This window comes from Neophocaena asiaeorientalis, unplaced genomic scaffold (genome assembly GCF_003031525.2).
Source record: "Neophocaena asiaeorientalis asiaeorientalis breed wild unplaced genomic scaffold, Neophocaena_asiaeorientalis_V1.1 scaffold14, whole genome shotgun sequence".
NCBI classification, from domain to species: Eukaryota; Metazoa; Chordata; class Mammalia; order Artiodactyla; family Phocoenidae; genus Neophocaena; species Neophocaena asiaeorientalis.
The window spans coordinates 12570851-12592097 of NW_020175192.1; the positions used below are offsets into that span (position 1 = coordinate 12570851).

At 46.1% G+C, this 21247-nt stretch overlaps 2 long non-coding RNA genes across 2 annotated transcripts in view; both read right to left on the reverse strand.

Moving 5' to 3' along the window:
* Positions 1-1098: 1098 nt before the first annotated feature.
* On the reverse strand, positions 1099-12975 carry LOC112413218 (uncharacterized). The gene is made up of 3 exons (XR_003005920.1): positions 12828-12975; positions 6390-6652; positions 1099-1393 (listed from the first exon to the last, which is right to left on the reverse strand). It is a non-coding gene; the product is annotated as an uncharacterized LOC112413218 (long non-coding RNA).
* A 2959-nt stretch (positions 12976-15934) lies between these two features.
* Positions 15935-21247, reverse strand: part of LOC112413219 (uncharacterized) — an 11927-nt gene continuing 6614 nt past the window's right edge. The window contains exons 3-4 of the long non-coding RNA XR_003005921.1: positions 17236-17333; positions 15935-16064 (exon numbers count right to left, since the gene is read on the reverse strand). This is a non-coding gene — a long non-coding RNA (uncharacterized LOC112413219). The remainder of the gene's footprint in view (positions 16065-17235; positions 17334-21247) is intronic.

Sequence of the window (21247 nt, forward strand, 5' to 3'; positions counted from 1 at the left end):
ACTATGGTTCCAAGCCCTTCTCCCAGTTCCTCCCTGGAAAACCTTTTTGCTTTGGATAAAAACTTTTGCAAAAAGAAATCCTGGTGCCAGATATACTCCCTGATATGCCAGAGTTCCAGGGGTAGACAGGCAACTTTATCTACTCTGGAGTTTCTCACCACATGGAGATATAACGGATACTCTTCAAAGCAAATGGGATTACCACGTCCACCCATTAGGTGGCTATTATTTTTTTAAAAAAGGAAAATAACTAGTGTTGGTGAGGCTGTGGAGAAATTGTCACCCTCATACGTGGCTGGTGGAAATGTAAACTGGTGCAGCTGCTGTGGAAAACAGTTTGGCAGTTCCTCAAAAAGTTAAACGTAGAATGACCATGTGATCCCGCAATTCCACTCCTAGATATATACTCAAAAGAACTGAGAGCAGGACTTCAAACAGATACTTGGGCTTGAATGTTCATAGCGACATTATTAACAATTGTGGAAAGGTGGAAACAACTGACAGGTGAATACATAAACAAACTGTGGTCTAGCCATACAATGGAATATTATTTAGCCTGGAAAAGGAAGGAAATTCTGACACATGCTACAACATGGATAAACCCTGGGGACATTACGCTAGGTGAAATAAGCCAGACATAGAAGGATAAGTATTGTATGATTCCATTTATATGAAATACGTATTATAGGCAAGTTCACAGAGACAGAAAGTGGAATAGAGGTTACAAGGGGCTGAGGAGAGGGGAGAATGGGGAGTTATTATTTAATGGGTACAGGGTCTCAGTGGGGGATGATGAAATAGTTCTGGAAATGGATAGTGGTGGTTGTACAACATTGTGAATGTATTTATTATCCCTGAATTGTACAGTTAAAGATAGTTACAATGCTAAATTTTATGTGTGTATATTTTAGTGCAACAAAAAATAGCAAAAATAAACAAAACAAAACAAAAGGGGAATGTGAAAGACCAGAGGTAGAAGGCGGCTATCAGGTAAATTATGCCTCAAAATCCTGCTAACTACAGAAGCTAGCGTTTCATAGTGCTTGCAGCTTACAGGTGCTCTCATATGTCACTACCTCGATCCTTGCAACGTCTCTCTGGGGGGATTATTATCCCATTTCACCGACAAATAAACTGAGGGTCAGTTGACTCACCCAACAGCATATCATTAGCCAGTAGCAGAGTTGTGATCTGAACACCTGTCTTCACACCCGAAGTGCTGTGTTCATCCTGCTTCCCCGCAGCGGCCTGTCAAAGCGTTGACCATGCAGCTTGCAGAAGCGCAGCCCACACGCGGGACCAGCGAGTAAGGCCAATGAGATGGTAAGGGGTGCTGCCCCAGAGGCCAATGGCCTGGTCTGCCATCTCCAACTGGCCTCACTCTCACCCTTCCCTGAGAGAGGAAGAAGGTCACAATGCTTACTGCTGGGTTGATGGCATTGAAATGCATTTGCTTTGAATATATACAGTGACTATAAAATAGCTATAACCCCCAACTCCATCCCCTCCTTAAAGCTTATGTATTCAGGGATCTCTTCAAGGCATTGACATCAAATTCCAATCTTCTGCATATCAGAATCCAGCACTTCTCCTTACAGCCCCCTACGCCATCTTTCAAGAAAACTTTTCTATCGTTTGACATTTGAATCCAGCATCCCTGGCATGAAATCAAGTATCACGAGGAGTTTCCCCCATCTGGTGAAATTCATGCATATCCAGGGCCCCATTTAGCAAAGAGCTAGCCATACATTTCTCCTGATTTTATGGTTGCAGAAGTTACTCCGTCAAACCATCCACTGGCTTTTTCCATCTGTGTAATTAATGGAGCCCACTCTCCTGCCAAAACCTGGCCAGTTCAGTCTGCCTGTTGCTATCCGTAGCAGCTTGAAAGATGGCAAAGACGGCCCCTCGATTCTGATTTTCACCCCCAAGTCATTCACCCGTGGAGTTCCTGTTGTTCTTGGCGTTCCTGCAAGTGGGCTGTTAATTAAACTCCTCAAGTTGTTATTTACAGACAGTGGCTGCCTCAGGGTGCCAAGGGCAAACCATGCACACTCTGCCTACTGTCCATCTGTCCCTGATTTCCCAGACTCTGTCTCTGGAACAGTGAGCCTTGGGTTCCTAGGCCTGGCAGTGTGCTCACCCAAACACCCGCCCACTGCAGCTGGGGAGAGGCAATGGTGCCTCATGGTTAGGAATATGGGCTCCAACAAGACTGCTGGGGTTTCAATCCTGGCTCCACCAAGGACAAGTTCTGCACCACTGGGAAAGCCTCTGAACCTCAGTACCTCATTTCAGGACCTCAGTTTCCTCATTTATAAAATGGGGATAGTAATGGTATACCCTCCCCCTTAAGTAGTTGAGATTAAATATGCTCTAACATGTAAATTACTTAAAATAGCATTGGAAGCAGAGTGAGGCCCCAATATAGGCTAATCCCTACAGCTCTTAGCATTATTACTATGTACCTGGATTTACAGAGCAATTCACCAAAATCCTAACCTTCAAAAATTTCCTAGCAGCACCTTGTCAACACCCACAACTGGAGTACTCAAGGGCAATCATGTAAGCGGCAACCCTTGGCCTTCCCCAAATCCTCTGTAAACTTTCAGAAGCTGCTGCAACTTGGAAGTCAGAGATTATGAATCTCCAATTGCCAGACCTGTTGAGTCACTTGCTCCTACGCCAATTGTTTGTGTAGGAGCAGAAGACTTTGTCTCCCGTTAGTCACTTGACTCTGTCCTCACAGCTCTCGCCTCCGGCCATATTGTTTGAGCTCTTCGACGTCACGTGAGCTCTGGTGCTCCTCAACGTTTGCACGTGCCTTTCTCTTTGTGTGCCATGGCTCCTGGGGATATTTCAACACTTCCTCATTCTCCATACCTTCTCCTATGGCTCATCCTTCTAGACCTTCAGGCATCGGCTTCGGTTCTGCCTCTTCATCTGTCCTGGCCCAGTCTGCAGAAAGGGATCCTTTCTGGTGTAGCCCCACACCTTGTATTCATCACACACTTCTGTTGTAGTGTGTTACTTTTCCCCACTAGACCCTAAGTTCCTTGAGGGTGGAGACTGTGTTATGGCTTATGGTCTCTCTGGTCCTTAGCACATCTGGCATTTCAAGGATGTTCAGGAAATAAATGAACCACCCATTGAGGGATGCAGAACTTTCCAGGGAGCGTCCTAAGACAGGTGAAACAGTCAACACGACTGGGAAACTTGGAGAAGGTTTCACAGCAGAAGTGACACGTGGAACTGAGTCTTTAAAGATGAGAATGATTTTTGACAAGCAGAAGAGGGAAGAGGCAAGTGTCTCCAGACCAAGGAACTAACAGGAGTGAGACTCACAGGCCTGGAGATCTGTTGAGGCTAAAACCTGGAGTGGGGTGGGAGGCGGAGGGAGCTAGAAGGAGGTGGGTGCCGGGCTGTAAGGCGGTGCTCATTTGGGGAGACGGATGTGAAGGATGTTCTGCACCAGTAAGAGGCTGGGCTTTATCCTGCAGAAAACTGGGGTCTATGAATGCATTTTAAGCAGGATGGTGTTTTGGAAACTGTATGCCTGCAACAGCAAGGGGCAGGAAGTGCGTCGTACGCGTGGATAGAAAGAGACTTTGCTGGTAATGCACGTAATACCTCTGGAAAGGTAAACTCTAGAAACTGGTACCAAGAGGGTGGCCCTTTCGTGGAGGAACAGCGGTGGAAGGAAGACAATTTTTGCTGCATTTCTTTTGCACTGGTTCTATTTTTCCAGGCGTTTGTATTATATTTTCTAAAAGAGTACAAGTTTTAAATAGATAGTAAAACTGTGAAAATGAGGAATAAAAGAAAGGAAGACAGAAGGAAAGGCGTCTCACACCACAACGTGAAAGAGCAAATTACCCCCCCAGAGTCTGGCCGGGAAGACCGGCCAGGAGACCACGGGGATGGGCAGGAGAGCGATGATTATCACCCACCTGGGGCTCTCCTGCCCAGAAAACCAAGGCCACGGTGCAGCCTCGAGTTTGCACACTCCTTTCCCCTCGAAGATGCAAGCGCCCTATTGTAAATCCTCTTATTTCATACTCTGATCCCAGCCTCAAATGTTCGACAAGGCAAACGCAGCCCCAGTTATAATCAGAGAGATGCTTGCTGCTCCTCCGTGAACCTCCACGCACTCTGTCTCACACCCGTCAGCTTCCCCGCTGCTCAGACCTCTCTGAGCAGAGGCCCTGGTGCTGCTCACCAGCTCATTGGTGCTTTGCGCTGAGGCCAGCCCCTCGTGGGACCCCAGGGGTTGCAGGCAGGAGGGGGGAGAAGGGCTCTTCCTCCCTCGGGAGGGTTACTTGAGAGAGGCCTGCTCTCCAGACCTCCCGAGAGCTGCTGTTCTGTTTTCAGGACACGTGGAATCCGACAAGAAGGAAAGAATGCCAGGTCATGTTCGAAGTTCAAATTCGGGCATAGCAAATCATCGGGGAGACCTCCCTTGGCCCTCAAAATGACGGCTTTGGGGCTGTGAGGAACTAACAGTTTGGGACTCCCAGTGAGAGAAATTTCTAGAGACATCACAACATTTTTCACAGCGGAACTTGTGATTTCAGGTGCTGATGGCAGCAGAAATCTAGGTGCACTTCAGTTTAAGAAAGCCCAATTAAAAAAGAAAAATCTGGACTTTGGAACTGGAGGTTAAGAGTAAACTGAATACAATTTTTGCAGGTTACTTTCCATTTACAGTGATTACAAAACATTGTCTCTATTCCCTGGGTTGTACAATACGTCCCTGAGCCTATCTTACACCCAATCGTTTGTACCTTCCATTCCGTCAACCCTATATTGTCCCTCCACCCCACGCTGGTAACCACTAGCTTGTTCTCTGTATCTGTGAGTCTGCTTCTTTTTTGTTATATTCACTTAGTTTGTTGTATTTTTAAGACTCCACACATAGGTGATATCAGACAGTATTTGTCTTTCCCCGTCTGACTTATTTCACTTAGCATATGTATTGTACAACACAGCAAATATGGCCAATATTTTGTAACAACTGTAAATGGAAAGTAACCTTTAAAAATTGTATTAAAAATTTAAGAAAATATTTTTGAAGAGTATACTGAATAAAGTCCAGGTCTCAGGAATGCCTCTCTGGCCCTGTCTCGTTGATCTTGAGTGAATCACTTCACCTGTCTAAGCTTCAAGTTTCCCTCTAGATCTGCAAGACGCATTTCAGCTCTCCTCTTAATTCTGGCAGCATCTATTTGCACCATGAAGGGTTTCTTGATTTATTCATCGATGCCCTGTTACCTGTTATCCTAAAGTATATTCAGCGCCACTTTTCAAGATGCTCACGGCTCATCTGAGAGGTGGGTGTGGGGAGGGCATGAGTAAGTGAGGCACTTTTTGCTCAGTCTCCCAGAGCTTTAGACTTTCAAATATTGGGGAGGTGGGAGCAGCTTTATTTTGCTCTAAGAACATGTCTGATGCTGGCTGTCATCACATGACTGAAGCTGGGAGGTCCTGTGATGGGGACCCTTTAGGTGGCACCAATGACCTCCTCTTGCACAGGAATCTGTTGATATGAAAAGCACGTTTCTGATACTGCTAGCAGATCAGGACCTGTGTCTGTCAGTTTTTCAAAAGCCTCTGCTGATGGGAGCTCGGCTCTCGCTTGCTAACAAGGATCTGAAAGTGGTTTGAAATAACTTGAACACATTTTTCAAGATGTTCTGCCTTTTAGGAATATCCAGCAGACAGTAAATATCATTAAGATTAATTGTGCCAAACATACTCTCACAATTTGAATTGTCAGAAATGCAAAATAAAAGATTGAAATTATGCGTCACACAAAGAATACGTTTAACCAAATTATTTGACTCAAAATTAAATGAAAGGCTGAAGGTACTTACTTTTTAATATGTTTTACGTTGTTATGTGACTTCCCTTAGAGTCATTTATATTTAAGTCGTATTTCTTTAAAGCAAGTAATGTAAATTTGCTCTCTCTAGTGTCTTTTACGTCACCAGAGCAAGCAATGTGTCTTCCATATGACTCTGTTTCCTGGTGATGACAGTTGATGCATCTTAGTATTTCTAACGTTTGCCCTGACTCTGATTCACATGGAGAACACTCTTATTTCCACACTGTTTCACTCTCTTTAATTCTGGATGACTCCACTGGCCACAATAGCAAATGCTAAAGATATTGATTCTCACTCCCCTGGTCCAACAGTCTCTATAGTAGAATGACCAGATAAAACAAAGGACTGGACGTCTTGTATTTTTATTTGCTAAGTCTGGCAACCCACTGCCAGAGCCCTTCTAACTTCCTCAGACCTCCTCTTCCACCCAGTCCTCCTTCCCTCTCTTCACCCTCAACTTTCCCCCATCTTTTGGGGGGGGCCCGCACCCTGAGCTCTTACTCACCTGCTTGCTTCCACAGTCCGCACCCACACTCAGCCATCGTGAAGTGCTGAGTTTGTGGACAGGGTGCTCCCACCTGAGAGACCCTGTGTCCAGCCTTGGAGGCTAAGCTTCCCTCTCACTCCTTGGGTTCAGTCTTTTGCCAAATGTTTCCTATGTCTGTCGTGTCCTTGAGCTCAGCTCCTTCCTGAGGATGGCAACAGGAATTTCCTCTGGTCCTATAGCATCTTTTATTCATGATGGACGATCAAATCATAGGGATGGAACTAAAAGGAGAAAGGATTAAAGGGCCATCACTCAGGGTGTGGGTTCCTAATGCATAAAAACTTCTTAATGTGGGGACCATGCTTCCAAGACTCCAACCAAATCATCCTCTGCGTCCACAGACCATCTAGACCCTAGAGGATATGGCTTCTGCTTTCTTGTTACTGAGCCACCATTTCCTTAAATGAGCTGGACTCAAAAGAGTGCAAGCAGAAAGCAATTATACTATTTTTTCTGTGCTAAGTTGAATGCTTCTTCTTTGCTCCTGGATGAAATCTCAGGCAGGTCCTGTGGAATTAACAAATAGCCCCATTTTTCAGATAATAAAAATGTCCAGTTCAATCCAGAATTCAAGTTTGTCATACAATCTAGAGTCCTCTCTTCCTGCCAGTTTGGGCCAGATGCAAGATTAGGAGCTGGCGGTGGTGTAGGAGCTTGTTGGTTCCATCACTGTTTGAACTCCTTCTCGATTCAGGCTTCCCCAGAACAGGAGCAGAGTGAAGGAAAGGGTGGGAGCAAGAAAGGGCTCACCTGGTTGAGACCACTGCAGTCTGGTGTCAGGATGCTTCTTTCTCCTACTTAGCACTTTCATGGGTTCTTTGAGGGTCTTCCCTTGGCACCTCGGCCAACGTCATGGGAGTCTCCAACCTACAGTTCTTTTTTTTTTTGCGGTACGCGGGCCTCTCCCATTGCGGAGCACAGGCTCCGGACACGCAGGCTCAGCGGCCATGGCTCATGGGCCCAGCCGCTCCACAGCATGTGGGATCTTCCCGGACTGGGGCACGAACCCGTGTCCCCTGCGTCGGCAGGCGGACTCCCAACCACTGCGCCACCAGGGAAGCCCCCAAGTTTGTTAAATTGAGTTGAACAAGAGTAACAGGTAGATCGAGACTCCTCCTGTGTCCTATTTTTGCCAAAGCCTCCAAACCAAAGACAAGAATAAGTACCATCCACCTTCTAAAGGGAGGGGCTGACCACGTCCATTTTGAAGTTAGACAGAGGAGGCCAAGCGACCCAGCAACCTCCTAGGCATCTGAGGGGCCTCATGGCTTTTAGGAGAGAAGAAGGATTCTTTGGAGAGGATGGTAGGACCAGGGAGAGCCTTGTGGTTCCCCCAAGCCTCCCCCACCTCCCACTGCCTCCAGGATAAATGAAAGCACCTTAAAGCACCACCGGCAGAGATTCGAGTGATTTTCAGGATAGGGGGATGGACAGCCCACTCGCTGGCCAGGTGCTGGCTGGTCCCCTCAAAGTCTCCAGCCTTCCCCTTGCTGTGGCTGGAGGGGCATGGGAGGGTTCCTGGGAGGGCCTTGAAATGTGGCCCCTGAGTTTGCTGGTCGTGAGACGTGGGGCCTGACTCACCACCGAAGCAGCCTGCAGGAGGGTGCTAGCTGAAGCCCCCACTGAGGATTGGGAGAGGAGAGAGGGCAGAGGGAGGCGTACCTGTGAGGCCCCAGTTTGGAAAGGACCACAGCCAAGAGGGCTGGCGGCTTGGGGGAAGGGAGCCCAGTAGCAAAGTGCAGAGAGGAAGAGCTGAGGGGCCTCCTAAGAGCGCATCTCCAAGTGCCTCTTCCCCAACGGGGACTGGGGTCCTTGTGCAGCCTTGACCTGCATCTGAGGGAGTGCAGGCAGTGATGGCGGGGTGAGAGCGGCGGGGAGGTTTGCCTAACCAACCCGCAGAAGGCGCCAGAGCAATTCTCCAATATATGTGAATCCGCGGTGAGAGGGAACATTACACAGTGCGGAGCCCTTTCCCTGCCCTGGCTCTGGCCCTCGGGGACCTGGAAGCAGCAGAGAGAGCAGGGGAGGGACAGGAAGAAGGAGCAGGTCTGACCCGAGCCGCGGTGGGGCCGGGAGAGAAGGGAGAAGCTTCTGTTGGATGAGGGAGTGAAGTTTTGATTTGGATTATACCGGATTTTCTGGGGCTTGAAGGGGACCAGGGCATTCTAAAATCTGTCCAAGATGACACTAAGGCCTCGGGGGGAGAGCTGACAGGATGGGTTTGAGGGCGACTGCAGTGGGGAAGCACAAAGCTCTTTCCTGACTTCACTCCAACCTGTTCAATAACCCGTTACCCTAGGAAGTGTGGGCGGGCGCCGAACACTGAGAACACTGCGTCTCCCCGATCCTAAGACACGCTTTTTTTTTTTTAACATTAAAATACTTCTGAAATCCAATCCCTTGTAAATCCCAGCACACGTCTATTATTTTTTCCCTAAAAAAGCTTTTTTGAACTGATGCTGCTTTCAAATATATCGCTTTTTAGGATTGAGAACATTTTGTAAGGATAGAGCTGTCTAGAGGTCTTATGGGTTTTTCAGTGCTCTCATTGCGTGATTGCTTTCAAGTCCAATGCTACTCTCTGACCTTCTGGTCCTAGGCAGCTGTGCTGTCCAGCCTGGGTGAGGGTGTCAGGAAAAGGACAGGACAGGAGTGAACAGTGGTTGGCCTGAAAGTATAGGCAGAAAGCACAGGGAACTCCCAGCCATGTCCCTGGCAAAAGGTGTCCAGGGAACCGCAGGACAACCCAAGGTTTCCAGTCCAAGGGGTGAGGTAGGGATCAGAATCAGAAGCAAAGATTTGGCTGCATGAGATTGAGTGAGAGTGAGTGAGTCTGGAGAAATTTTTAAAGAAAGGAAGCTTTAAAATTTTTTAAATGGGCATCTGTTCATCTGTCGATGGACACTTAGGTTATTTCCATGTCTTGGCTATTGTAAATAGTGCTGCTATGAACATGGGGGTGCAGATATCTCTTCAGGGTAGTGATTTTGTTTCCTTTGGATAAATACCCAGGAATGGAATTGCTGGATCGTATGGTAGCTCTATTTTTAGTTTTTCTGAGGAACCACCATACTGTTCTGCATAGCGGCTGTATCAGTTCACATTCCCACCAGCAGTGCAGGAGGGTTCCCTTTCCTCCACAGCCTCTCCAGCACTTGTTATCTGTGTGAGGTGACTGATGTTAACTAAACGTATTGTGGTAGTCACGTTGCAATATATACATACATCAAATCATTACATTTTACACTTTGGACTAACACAATGTTATATATCAACTGTATCTCAGTAAAACTGGGAAAAAATAAGCTGTGGCAATAAAATTTTTTAAAAGGGTAATAAGTGCCTTTGATTGACTCCATGGACAGAAAGAGAACTTAAGAAGACAGATGGTATAGACAGTCACTGCTACATAAGATTAGCCTAAGGAAGAATGAAACTGAACACCATAAAGTAGGGTTAAGCAACTTGTCCAAAGTGACAACAACTAATAAACAACAGAACTAATTACCTCCAATTTTTCTTCAATTTTATCCCTTAATACGAAAAGTCTTCAAAATGAAAAAAGTAAAACAAAGATACATTGAAGGAAAATAAAGCTTAGAATGGTAAAGAAATAGTAAGAAAACACTTAGCTCTAGATCGGAAATACTGAGTTCCCACACAAACACTCTTCTCATGGGGGTCAGTGAGAGACATGGCCATGGTGTGATGGCATGACTTCCTGCTGAGACTGGACAAGGTTTAAGGATCCTGTCAGCACGGTGCCTCCCTCGGGCAATCACCCCCAAGTGAACCTGTCTGCCCCCGTGAAGCTGCCTCTTCTATGTCAGTTTCCCCCTCCCTAGTCCAGACGAGGTCTCACAGAGTCTGGAAAGATCCCAGAACCCTGGTCATAATCTTTGAGACGTTCTTTGGGGAACAGGATCTTCCAAATTTCCAAAAGATGAATTTCAAACATGGGAGCAGGAGGCCTGTTATTTCTTGGCACAATCTGACAATTGAATATTAAGCGAAAGAAGTGAAGCTTCTTAGAAAATGAGCTAAGCGTTCACAAAAGAAGTCGTGCAGTACTAACCTCATTATCTTTCACAGCATTCATATCCTAGCACGTAAGGGGAATCATAGATAGAGTAAAGCATTTGCTAAAGTTCCTTAAAAACAGATGGAAGTATATTAATTGGATGAAATATGGTTTGGCAAATTCACACGTGATTAAAAGCCTGAATTGATAGAGAATAAGCAGCTCTGTGAGTGGATATTAATAAATCATTGCTGAAAGAAGAGGAGCATTTATATATTATTTATTAAGGATTGATTTATTTTGTTGCTTTTAATGCCGTCAAAATTCTTATTAATGCTTTGGAGCAATAGAAAAAAATCTGTTGGTGGAATGGTCTAACATTTCGGACAAGACTGTGGTTATTTGGGTAAATAACATATGGCTGATCTCTATTTGTGGGTCAGGATAATTTAAACCCCTTGTTTATGGAAAACAATGTACCGTAGAGCATTTTAATTTATACCTGAAATACTTTTCAGGCGATGGGAGCAGAGACTTCCGTGTTGGGGATGCCACCTTAAACTACCCCAGGTCCTTTGGTGATAAATGATGGATATTGCTTCACAGTCATAAAATCTTTATGAATTTTAGAGCACCATCTAATCAATCTTGGTGTCACTTTTGGTTGTTTCTTCTAGCCAAACATTCTGAGTTCTTTCAGGGCATAATAAATCATGGCATTTAGACTTTTAGCCTCCATGCCCTCTATTCTCTGAACATGGTCTGTTTATCCATGTCCCTCTTAAGATGTGACAACTAATTACCAACACCAGGTAAGGTTGAATCACCTAAGAGCACAGTGTAGTGATGTCCAGCCTTGATCTAGAAACCATTCTTTTACGGAAACAGTCTAACATCACGTCAGCTCTTTAGTACGTGCTTCATACCTCTGGCTCTTACTAAGTTGTAAACTAAAGCTCTCACGTCTGTTTCATTTGAACCGCTGTTGAAACAAATATCCTCCCTCTTGTCCCTGTTGATTTTTTGGAGACTGAATACATGGCTGTACATTCACTCCTGTTATATTTTAACTTATTAATTTCAGAGTAATCCATCAGTTAGCAGTATTCAAACATTTAAATGTATCATCGGTGTATTCATTTAGCACAAATCATCTTGCATTCATTCAACAAAAACTCGAGTGCCTCTGAGACCCTGGGCATGGAATAAGCAACAAATATTTAAGTTCTGAGTTCCAAATATGTTATGACCTACCATAGAACCAATATCTTTTAGAAGAAATAATCAAGGGATTCTAGATAGCAGGAAGACATTCCATACTTCCAGGAGATTTCTCTCCAAGCATCATTTTGTCAGGGGAACATTGTCTTGAAACAGATCACCTAGCTTCCGCTGGTACTCCGTTCCCCAGCTCCCCACCTTGCTTACTGCAGATAAAGATTAGATTCATATTTTCTTAATAATTTATCTGTGGGGAGGAAGGTGATCTCCGCGTCTTACTCTTCCGCCATCTTCCCCCTCTCTTCACATTTTCTTAATAGTTTAAACAAGCTTTTCAGTTCTCTCTATCCCCAGAAAGTAGATCTACACATGGCTCCAATCATATCAGATTTCCTGGATGTACATGTCAGCTCTCATCCCTTTGATGCTGGTGGCTTGAACTTCTGGCCCTCCCATTAATTCATGACTTGAATTCGTACATGGGAACCATCGGGCATTACTTGGAGGGCATGATTGCAAGAGCAAATCACTTTGAGTGAGGAGAAATGGTTTTTCCTCAAAGTAGCTGTGTGATAGAGAGCAAATCTCACTGCCTCTCTGAGCCTTGGCTTCTTTCTTTGCCGATGCAGTGGCTAGACTTACAGCTCAGTGTTACGACCACAGGATTAGGAGCGTAACCGTGACTCTTTCTTGTGCATCAGGGATGTTAAAGTGCTCTGGTTTGGGATGCTTGGGAAGGGGGCTTGAGACCCTCCTTAGGACAATGGCAATACTTTGAGTTTGCAGATAAGGACAAAAGAGAAAGTTTGGCTTTAGCCAGAAGTGCTCTACTGGCTAAAATGAAGCTCCCAAGTTTATACGGACCTTGACCACAAGGACGGTTTGTGTACTCAGCTTTGAAAATTCATTTGCAAAACTGTGGCCCCTTTCAGAGAGGTTTTTTCTTGAAGGAGATGAGATGAGGGGGAAAGAGAGATACTTTACCTGTGTGTGTGTGTGTGTGTGTGTGTGTGTGTGTGTGTGTGTGTGTGATACACACAGAGAAAAATAAGTACAGTTGAACAAACAGTTGTAAAGAGAAAGCCATGTAAGCACTGGGAGGTCCTGTTGAAGTTGTTCAAAATGCAGAAAGTTTAACACCAAAGAGAACTCACTGATTCTCGGATGTCAGCTCATGAGAGCTGAGGGCCCAGGGCCTTGGGTCAGCTGACTTTTCTCTCTCCCAGGCCTGGAAAGGGTAAATGGTCGCCTGCATGCTGGCTGCTCCTGCTTTCCCCTGGCTCCAAAGAAGCAAGATGGAGAATCCTCTGGAAGGAATAAGAGAACAAGAGCCTTACTGAGGTCGTTGCAGACTTCAGCTAGAGCCCATCCCTGCCATTTGTCTGGCTGGAAAGACCAGCCTCAAAACGCGAAACAGGGACACAGGTCTTTGGGGCTCTCCCATCCCCCTCTCTGCGTCCCCTCCAGGGGCCCCCATCAGACACCTGGTCGTCTTCCTAACGTCAAGGACAGGAATCCAGATTGCCATCTTCACCCCAATCACACCCCAATACCAAGAAAACGTAACGGAGACTTGGCTGACCAGGGCTTACGGCGTAACTGCTGGAGGACAGCCTGCCAGGTCCGCAGGAAAGGAGCCCTGACGCTGGAGCGACAGGAAGAAGAATATTCCCAGCTGCCCCCTCCCTCGGTCCCACTCCAGGAACGACCGCGAGGTCGCTCTGGAGCACTGACCTTCCAGCCTGGCTCCCGTGCAGTAACCTGCCCTTCACCCTCCTCCAAGCCCGTTCTAGCTCAGAGGCCCCCGGATTCTGTTCCGGACATGGAAACACACCTGTAACCAGAACGTTTATCCAGCAAAAACACGAGTTTGCTGCCGCTCATCACACAGAGACTGCCATCAGTTCGTAGATAAATTTTGGTGAGCATGGAGTTCACAGCAAGACACCCTTATGTCAGCACCAACCCTTAGCCACTGTCATCTTCTCTACCAATGACAATTTAATGCCACACCTTCTAACTATTAGAAGATTTAGCATGCTCTAAGGGTTCTGAATTAATTTCTAGAAACATAAAATACCATCAAAAAAGCAAAGGGTAACTTTCCTGCCCAGCCCATCTTAGCCAGCATTTCTCTCCAAAAGCTAAGATGAATTTGAGGCAGCGGCGGATGGTGTGGGGTGTGAGGTCACATTCTCTGTTCTCTTGTCCCCTTTACCTAGTGATTGCTGTCCTAAGATGCCAGCAGGCTTCTCCTGGCTCTCCACTGCCCCTGGTGATTTGAGAGCCTTCAAGTTCCAAGCACACCAGGCTTTGAAGGGCATGTCCTCTGGAGCAAGTAGACCGTCTGACTTCCAATCCAGCTGTGTTCAACCCTCTCTTGCGCCTCAGTTCTCTCATTTGTAAAACAGAAATATAACACAATATCCCTCATGGAATTAAATATAAACACCGTTGTTCCTGACATGCCCTGATGGGGCATCACTCCTCTGAACAGCTCCAGTTAGGGCCTCGGGCACCTTCGCAGTGGACAACAGTCACGCCTCATCTGGTCTGACTTACCCACAGCACTTGATGTGGTTGATGGTTCCCTCTTTCTCAAGCGCCTCCTGGCTTGGTTTCCAGAATAACCGTTGATTCTGGTTTTCCTTCCATCTCACTGGTTACATCTTCATCTCCCGCCTGGATCCTGCCTCCTTTTCTAGACCTTGGCGTGCCCTACAACTCTGTGCTGGGACTTTTCTTCTAACCTCATACACGCTCAGTTCACGTGTCTGGTCTGTGATTTTTTCAACACCATCTCCGCCCACTTTTATATTCTTAGTCTGGACGCCTCCCTGGAATGGCAGACTAGCACCGAAATGCCCGCCTCGAGTTCTCTACTGAGATCGGCCTGAGAATCTCAAACTTAATAATATCCCGAACTGAACTCCCCATTCCAGCTCTCCCTCTAGACAGCTCCTCCGGCACTTTCACTGTCTCAGGAAATGTCAACCCTACCCTTGAAGTTGCTCAGGACAAAATCCTCGGGATCATCTCCGACTCCCCTCTTCCTCTCACATACCACATCCAGTCCACCAGCGAATCCCATGGGCTCTGCCTTCAGAGATAACTGGCGACTGACCACTTCTCACCACCTCCAGTGTAACTGCCACAGCCCAAGCCAGCAGCCCCTCCGGCCTGGGTTCGGCACTAGCCATTTAATTGTCCCCCTGACGCCCTAGTCTATTTTCGGCATGGCAGCTGGAGGATGCTTTTAAAACAAGTCATTCCCGTGGTCAAAGCGCTCGACCGTGTGCCCCGTCCAACAGAGCCTGTGAGGTCCTGCTTAGTTTCCCTCCCAGCTCCATCTGACCTTGTTCACCCCTCTCCCCCTTGTTCCCGTCACCTCTTCCTCCCTTGATTTTTCTCAGGTAGGCCAACCACACTCCCACCTCAGGGTCTATGTACTGGTGTTTCCTGTGACTTGATTTTGTCATGTTTACTCGCTCTCCGCTCAAATGTCACCTCACCAATGAGACCTAAATATGGCAACATCTACCTGGCACTCTGCCCGTTTGCCTCAGCTGATTTTTCTCTGTAGGACTTCAAATCACCTGACACACCGTATGTCTTCTTGTTTATTTGTGCATCGCCCGGCAACCCTCAATAAAGTATCATCTCTGTTAAGGCAGAAGCTTTGTTTAGCTCACCACTAGAGAACCTAGATCAGTGCCTGACACACAGGAGGCTCTCGGTAAATACTTGTTGAATGAACGGATGGATGAATGAATAAATGAATGAAAAGCCTTTATAACAATACTTGACACATAAGAGGTCAAGCACCGGATGAATAAATGAATAAACAGCATTTAGAAGTGACTGGCACATCGGATGCGCTCAGTAAGTACTTGCTGAATAAATGAATGAATTAAAGCATTTAGAGCAGTAACAACACGTAGTAGGCCTTTGGTAAGTTTTCTTTTTTTCTTCTTTTTGTTTATTTCTGGCTGTGCTGGGTCTTCGTTGCTGTGCACGGACTTTCTCTAGTCACGGCAATTGGGAGCTCCTCTTGGTTGCGGTGCGCGGGCGTCTCACTGCGGTGGCTTCTCCTGCTGCGGAGCGTGGGCTCTAGGCATGTGGGCTTCAGTAGTTGTGGCTCGCGGGCTCTAGAGCGCAGGCTCAGTAGTTGTGATGCACGGACTTAGTTGCTCCGTGGCATGTGGGATCTTCTTGGACCAGGGCTCAAACCTGCGTCCCCTGCATTGGCAGGCGGATTCTTAACCACTGCGCCACCAGGGAAGCCCCTTTGGTAAGTTTTAGTGTTTATTATTTAAATGTCAAAACTCCACCATCAAGGGGTGCTCCTTCTGCCTGCACTCCCAAAGGACAAAGACGCTCCTCATTTGGCACTGCGAGTAGGGAGGAAAGGAGAATAAATAGGAGTGGGAGGCCCATCCCTGAGAACCCCTATCTCAGGGGTACCCAGGATAAGGACCAGTAATTCTAGGACCCTGTGTGGGCTTGCTTTTCCTTTCTTGTATGTCCAAAGAGGCTTCCGTGATTCTTATCTATCCTCATGGTAGATCTCTGAATATTGGGGAGTTAACCATCCGCTATTCCCAGATGTAGCATTTCCTTATTATCAGATTAAGCAACACAGAGGAAAGGAGGTAACTCTTACGATGCTAAAACTTTTTTGCCCTTGACCTTAGTGAGTGAGATGCCACCATTCAAGAGGTTAACTTTTAAACCCTGAAATTGTATAACTGAGATACTTGAATGCATAAAAAGTGTTAGGACCGCTCCAAGAATTTATCAGCTGTTTGTTATTTAGTGTGAATAGTTCACTCAGCATTTTCACTCCAAACTCCTTATTGATACTAGTCTGAACTCAAGAATGGGAGTTTTGCTTGGGATAGAAGAAAGATTGAGCAAGAGGAATTTTACAGCCACGTCACCAGGAGAAAGGACAGTGGTGAAGGCACTTTTTGTAAATATATGGGCCTCAGAATGATAGAGTGAAGCATATAGGAAGGCAGAAGTCTGGGGGTAAGGGTGGGATCAGATGCAAATTTCTTCCAAATGAGAACCAGGCAGCTTCCTTACTGACTGTGCGCATTGTGTGAGGCCGGGAAAACCACTGCTCATGACCCTTTTCCAGGGCAACGGTTTGATGCTAATTCACTTGAGCAGCTGCAACCCAAGGGAAACCTCTATGTAAACGTTCCTCTAAACTTATTTTTTCTTTTCACTCCTTTGAAGGGTCTCAGTTTACAAGGCTATGTCAGTACTCGAGCAATCCGGCCAAAGCATCTAAGTACGGGGCTCTGTGTCCTGGGACTGGTGTTGATTCGGTAAATGTACAGGTCTGACAGCCATTTGTCCTCCTCCTTCCTCCTTGCGTGGAAACTGCATTCGTTTTGTAGGTTTGACTGTTAGCTCTGCAAATGTAGCACTACCACCTCCTTGCCTGGACTTTGCAGCCATTTGCTACCCTCCTCAAAGATCAGGGGAGAGGTCTTTCCCCCAGAGATGCATGAATCAAATTATACACAGGAACCAAGTTTCAAGAAAACTCACCAAGGAAAACCTGAAAGTTGATCAATTAGGGGCTTGCTTCTAATGTTTATTTATAGCTTCTCAATTACTTGATGGGTAGTCTGGAAGACCAAAGAAACCTGAGGCAAAAACGACAGATTACCAGGGCTGCTCAGAGAGCTGTGAGGCACATCTGGAATTTTAGAAAACTTTAAGTCATCAACAAAAACCATTACCAGCCCTTCAATGTCCTCTAATACGTTGCATCCAGGCGGTCCTCTGCCCCACCCTTCAGCCACCCCTGCTATGGTGATAAGCCCTCCCACCGCTGAAGCAACCAGTCCATCTTTGGTTAACTTTACCTGTCAGAAAATTCTTTGTCACTGATAATAACAGGCAGCTCAGATTAAAAATACATTCAAATTTCCAAAATTAAATCTGATTTTTTTTAATGACAGTGGGGATACCCATAACTACTCCTAGTTTAGTTCTTGCGAATCGGTGGTAGTCAAAACTCAAAGTCCCCATGTCGGTGAGAGTGGTCCCCAGCCCAGCATTACAGGCTGTGAGCCTTTAAAACAGGAAGGGCAATTAGACTAGTTAGTGATGCTATCATTAACAGCTACTGATGATGCACTGCTTACCATGAGATGGGCATTACCACAGCCCAGGGAAGAGGGTGGCATTACCTGCATTTTTCAGACGAGAAAGCAGAGAGGTTAGGTGACGCTGCCAGTCAGTAGCAGAGCTGGGAGTTGAACCCTGGAGGGTTTAATATCCAAGCTCGCGCTCTACCCACGATGTACCCTCTGAGGGTGGTCCTTAGCCACTCTTCGTGGACCCTGCAGGGCTGGGCTCGATGGCAGCAGTCAAAGAGGAGCTCTCAGCCGACCACAGAGAGGCCCACACAAGGTCAGCTCAAGGTCATTTCCCTTCTGATTTCTCCTCAGCCTAGTGGAAATGTGACCCCAACTGCCAATGCCTAAAAGAGATTCCCAGAAAGCACTAATATCCAGTGACGTTTCTGGATGCCCTTAACACCTGTGATGCATATCTTTATCTTTTATAAACATTAAATTATAGAACAACAGAATGAGAGAATTTCAGAGTTGTTGGAACTTTGCAGATCATCTAGTCAAGGTTTCCTCCTGATATACCTGTTGGGAATAATCTTGCCAAGAGGGAACTGAAGAGATGAAAAAAAGTAAATAAATGTGGGTAGCAAAGCTAGAATAGTTGCTTCTGCTATACACCCCTCTGGGGAAGGCAAGAGTATCTGAGACCCAGTCGTGGCCTCTGAAGGGTTTGGAGATGAATAGGAATCAAGTCAGAGGGTCGAACTGAGCCCTGACAGCCTCTGCCTCTAAGTTCTCACGGACCAGCTCCTCCTGCACAGCTCTGTATGTTGAGGCAGAGGACAGAGAGATATCCCTGGACATGCAGAAAGCTCCCTGCTAGCTACATGGGACTAAGAAGAAAACTGACCTTTTCCACACTGTTCCTAGAAGCCATAAGGGACAAGAAGGGTGGAGTCCACGGATGTCCCTCCTGTACGAGGCTGACACCATGCTTTCAGGAACCCAAACCGTTGGGGTGTTCTTCCACGCAGTGAGCTGCTGTATGCCTCCCCGTAAGTTAGTTATCATCTCTAAGCCCCAGTTTTCTTATCTCCGAAAAAGAATAAGAAAGGTACCTACCTCCTAGGAGTCCCATAAGGGTTCAATGAGATAATCTTAGTAAAATGCTTGGAAAAGACTCTGGCACATAGAAAGCTCTTGACTAATAACGCCAATTAGCATTATTATCACTCTACCCACTGGTGAAAGTTAGAGACAAATAGGGACACACTTCTAGAATAAAAGGGGGGAGGAAAAGCTTTACATTGTGTTTCATTTTGTCTTTTAAATTTTCTTTAAGCATCTAATATGTCTGTTTTTCTATATTTCAGGTTATAGAGCTTTTAGAACTAGTACTGAGATTGGACTTAATTTGTAGCTGTGTCCCCAGGCCAATATGGGGGGAGGGAAGGAAAAGGGAAGGGGAGAATATAAATAAAAGAACCTAGAGATTTTTGTCTCGTTTCCTAGATACCTTAACCCAGAGGGACTATTTCTGCAGTGCTTTTGCCTCAGAGGAAACTCTTAGAGAGTTGTGGTTAATTTTGTTAATGAACTGTCACTGATTGAGGATTTAATGTGCTTAATCCTTGCATACGTTAGCTCGTTGAATCCACCACCACTAGTTGAGACAGGTTCATTTGTCCCATTCTCCAGATAGTTTGCAGAGGCAGGACTCGAACCCATTTTTGTCTCACTGCAAGACAGGCTCTTAACCACCACGCTAAACAAAACGTTCACCCAAAACCCAGTGGATCTGGGTCCTGCCTTAAGGCTCGGCCCAGTGAAGCTGAGAAAGCAGGAGGGTGTCCTTGTGCCCTTACCCAGAATGCCTGCCCTGGCCAGTCTCTGTAAGGGTAGCTGTCTGAGAAAGCGGTGTTGCAGCTCTGAGGAGGCCAGCTGGGCAGCTGATGAGAGCAGCTTCTAAGAGGGAGGTTCACTGCGAGAGACTCCGAGTGGGTCAGACCTGAAGTAATTCATTCCCAGGAACGAGAAGGCGCATCCAAACAGCCTCCAAGTTACTTGCTGGGAAGAATGACTCTGTTCCTGCCATCATCCCAGGATGAAGGGCCAAGGATGGCTGAGGCGGGGGCCTTGAGCTCACAGCCCCAATCTCTATCAGTCCTCCTATCCACCCCAAATAAAAATAACATTTGATGGGGCAAGGAATATTTTCTTAACCTTATATTTAGAGTAAGTAAAATCTCGTTGAAAAGTTTTATTTAAAGTGCTATGAAATCTAAGTTTTTAAGAATGTAGCTTGTAGACAAGACCCCAGGGCTGGCCTCCTACCCCCTCATCTAGATTTCTACCCAAACCCCTCTTGATAGAAATTCTAGAACTGAGGCAAGATGAAGCCTCATTGAGAACAAAAGGGTTTGCTTAGTATCCTAAGGATGTAGGGGAAGGCTGGAGAGACAAGTCTTCAGGAGAGAGAACTTTCTGGTCACAGGTGGAGCCTGGATGGAAGAGGGATGAGAATAGATGCAGAGGACAAACAGTAGTCATCACAAAGTCCTTGGTTTAAGTACTTCTCTGATAAGTGTCTCTGTGAATCAGAAGTTGATATTTTGACAGTGACCACTATCCAGTTCTTATAAAATTTAACCTCTCGATCTGAGAACTTCGAAAACTGAGCCTGTTTTTATTTTACTTCTTTATTTATTTATTTATTTATTGGTTGCATTGGGTCTTCGTTGCTGCGTGCAGGCTTTCCCTAGTCGTGGTGAGCAGGGGCTACTCTTCGTTGCGGTGCGCGGGCTTCTCGTTGCAGTGGCTTCTCTTGTTGTGGAGCACGGGCTGTAGAGCACAGGCTCAGTAGTTGTGACGCACGGGCTTAGTTGCTTCGCGGCATGTGGGATCTTCCCGGACCAGGACTCGATCCCTTGTCTCCTGCATTGGCAGGCGGATTCTTAACCACTGCGCCACCAGGGAAGTCCCTAAGCCTGTTTTTAAATGTCTTTATTCTACTCTCACATTGGATGATACTAATTCTGTCTCCCCATAGAATTAATCGTCTACCAGGGTATAGAATTCAACTTTGGACACCATCTTCCTTCAGGCTCTCTTCTTTGTTCCATTGTCCTCCAGGATCCAATGTTGCTCCAGAGACATTTGAAGCCATTCTGGTTCTTAATCCTTAGTATGCGCCTAGGTTTTCTTTCTGGAAACTTGCAGGATCTTCTCTTTATTCCCACATTCTGAAATCTGACAATGACATGTCTGGATACAAATCTATTTTCATCCAATGTCTGGACACGGTGTGGATCCCATCTAGGGCTGTATGGTCTTCAATGCTGGGAAACAATTCTCAGTTCTTTCATTATATCTCCCCTCTGCTTCCTTTGTCCGGCTCACTTTCCTAGACTAATCTTCAGATTTTTCTTTTTTTCTCCCCGTTTTTTTTTTTTTTTTTTTTTTTTTTTTTTTTTTTTTCC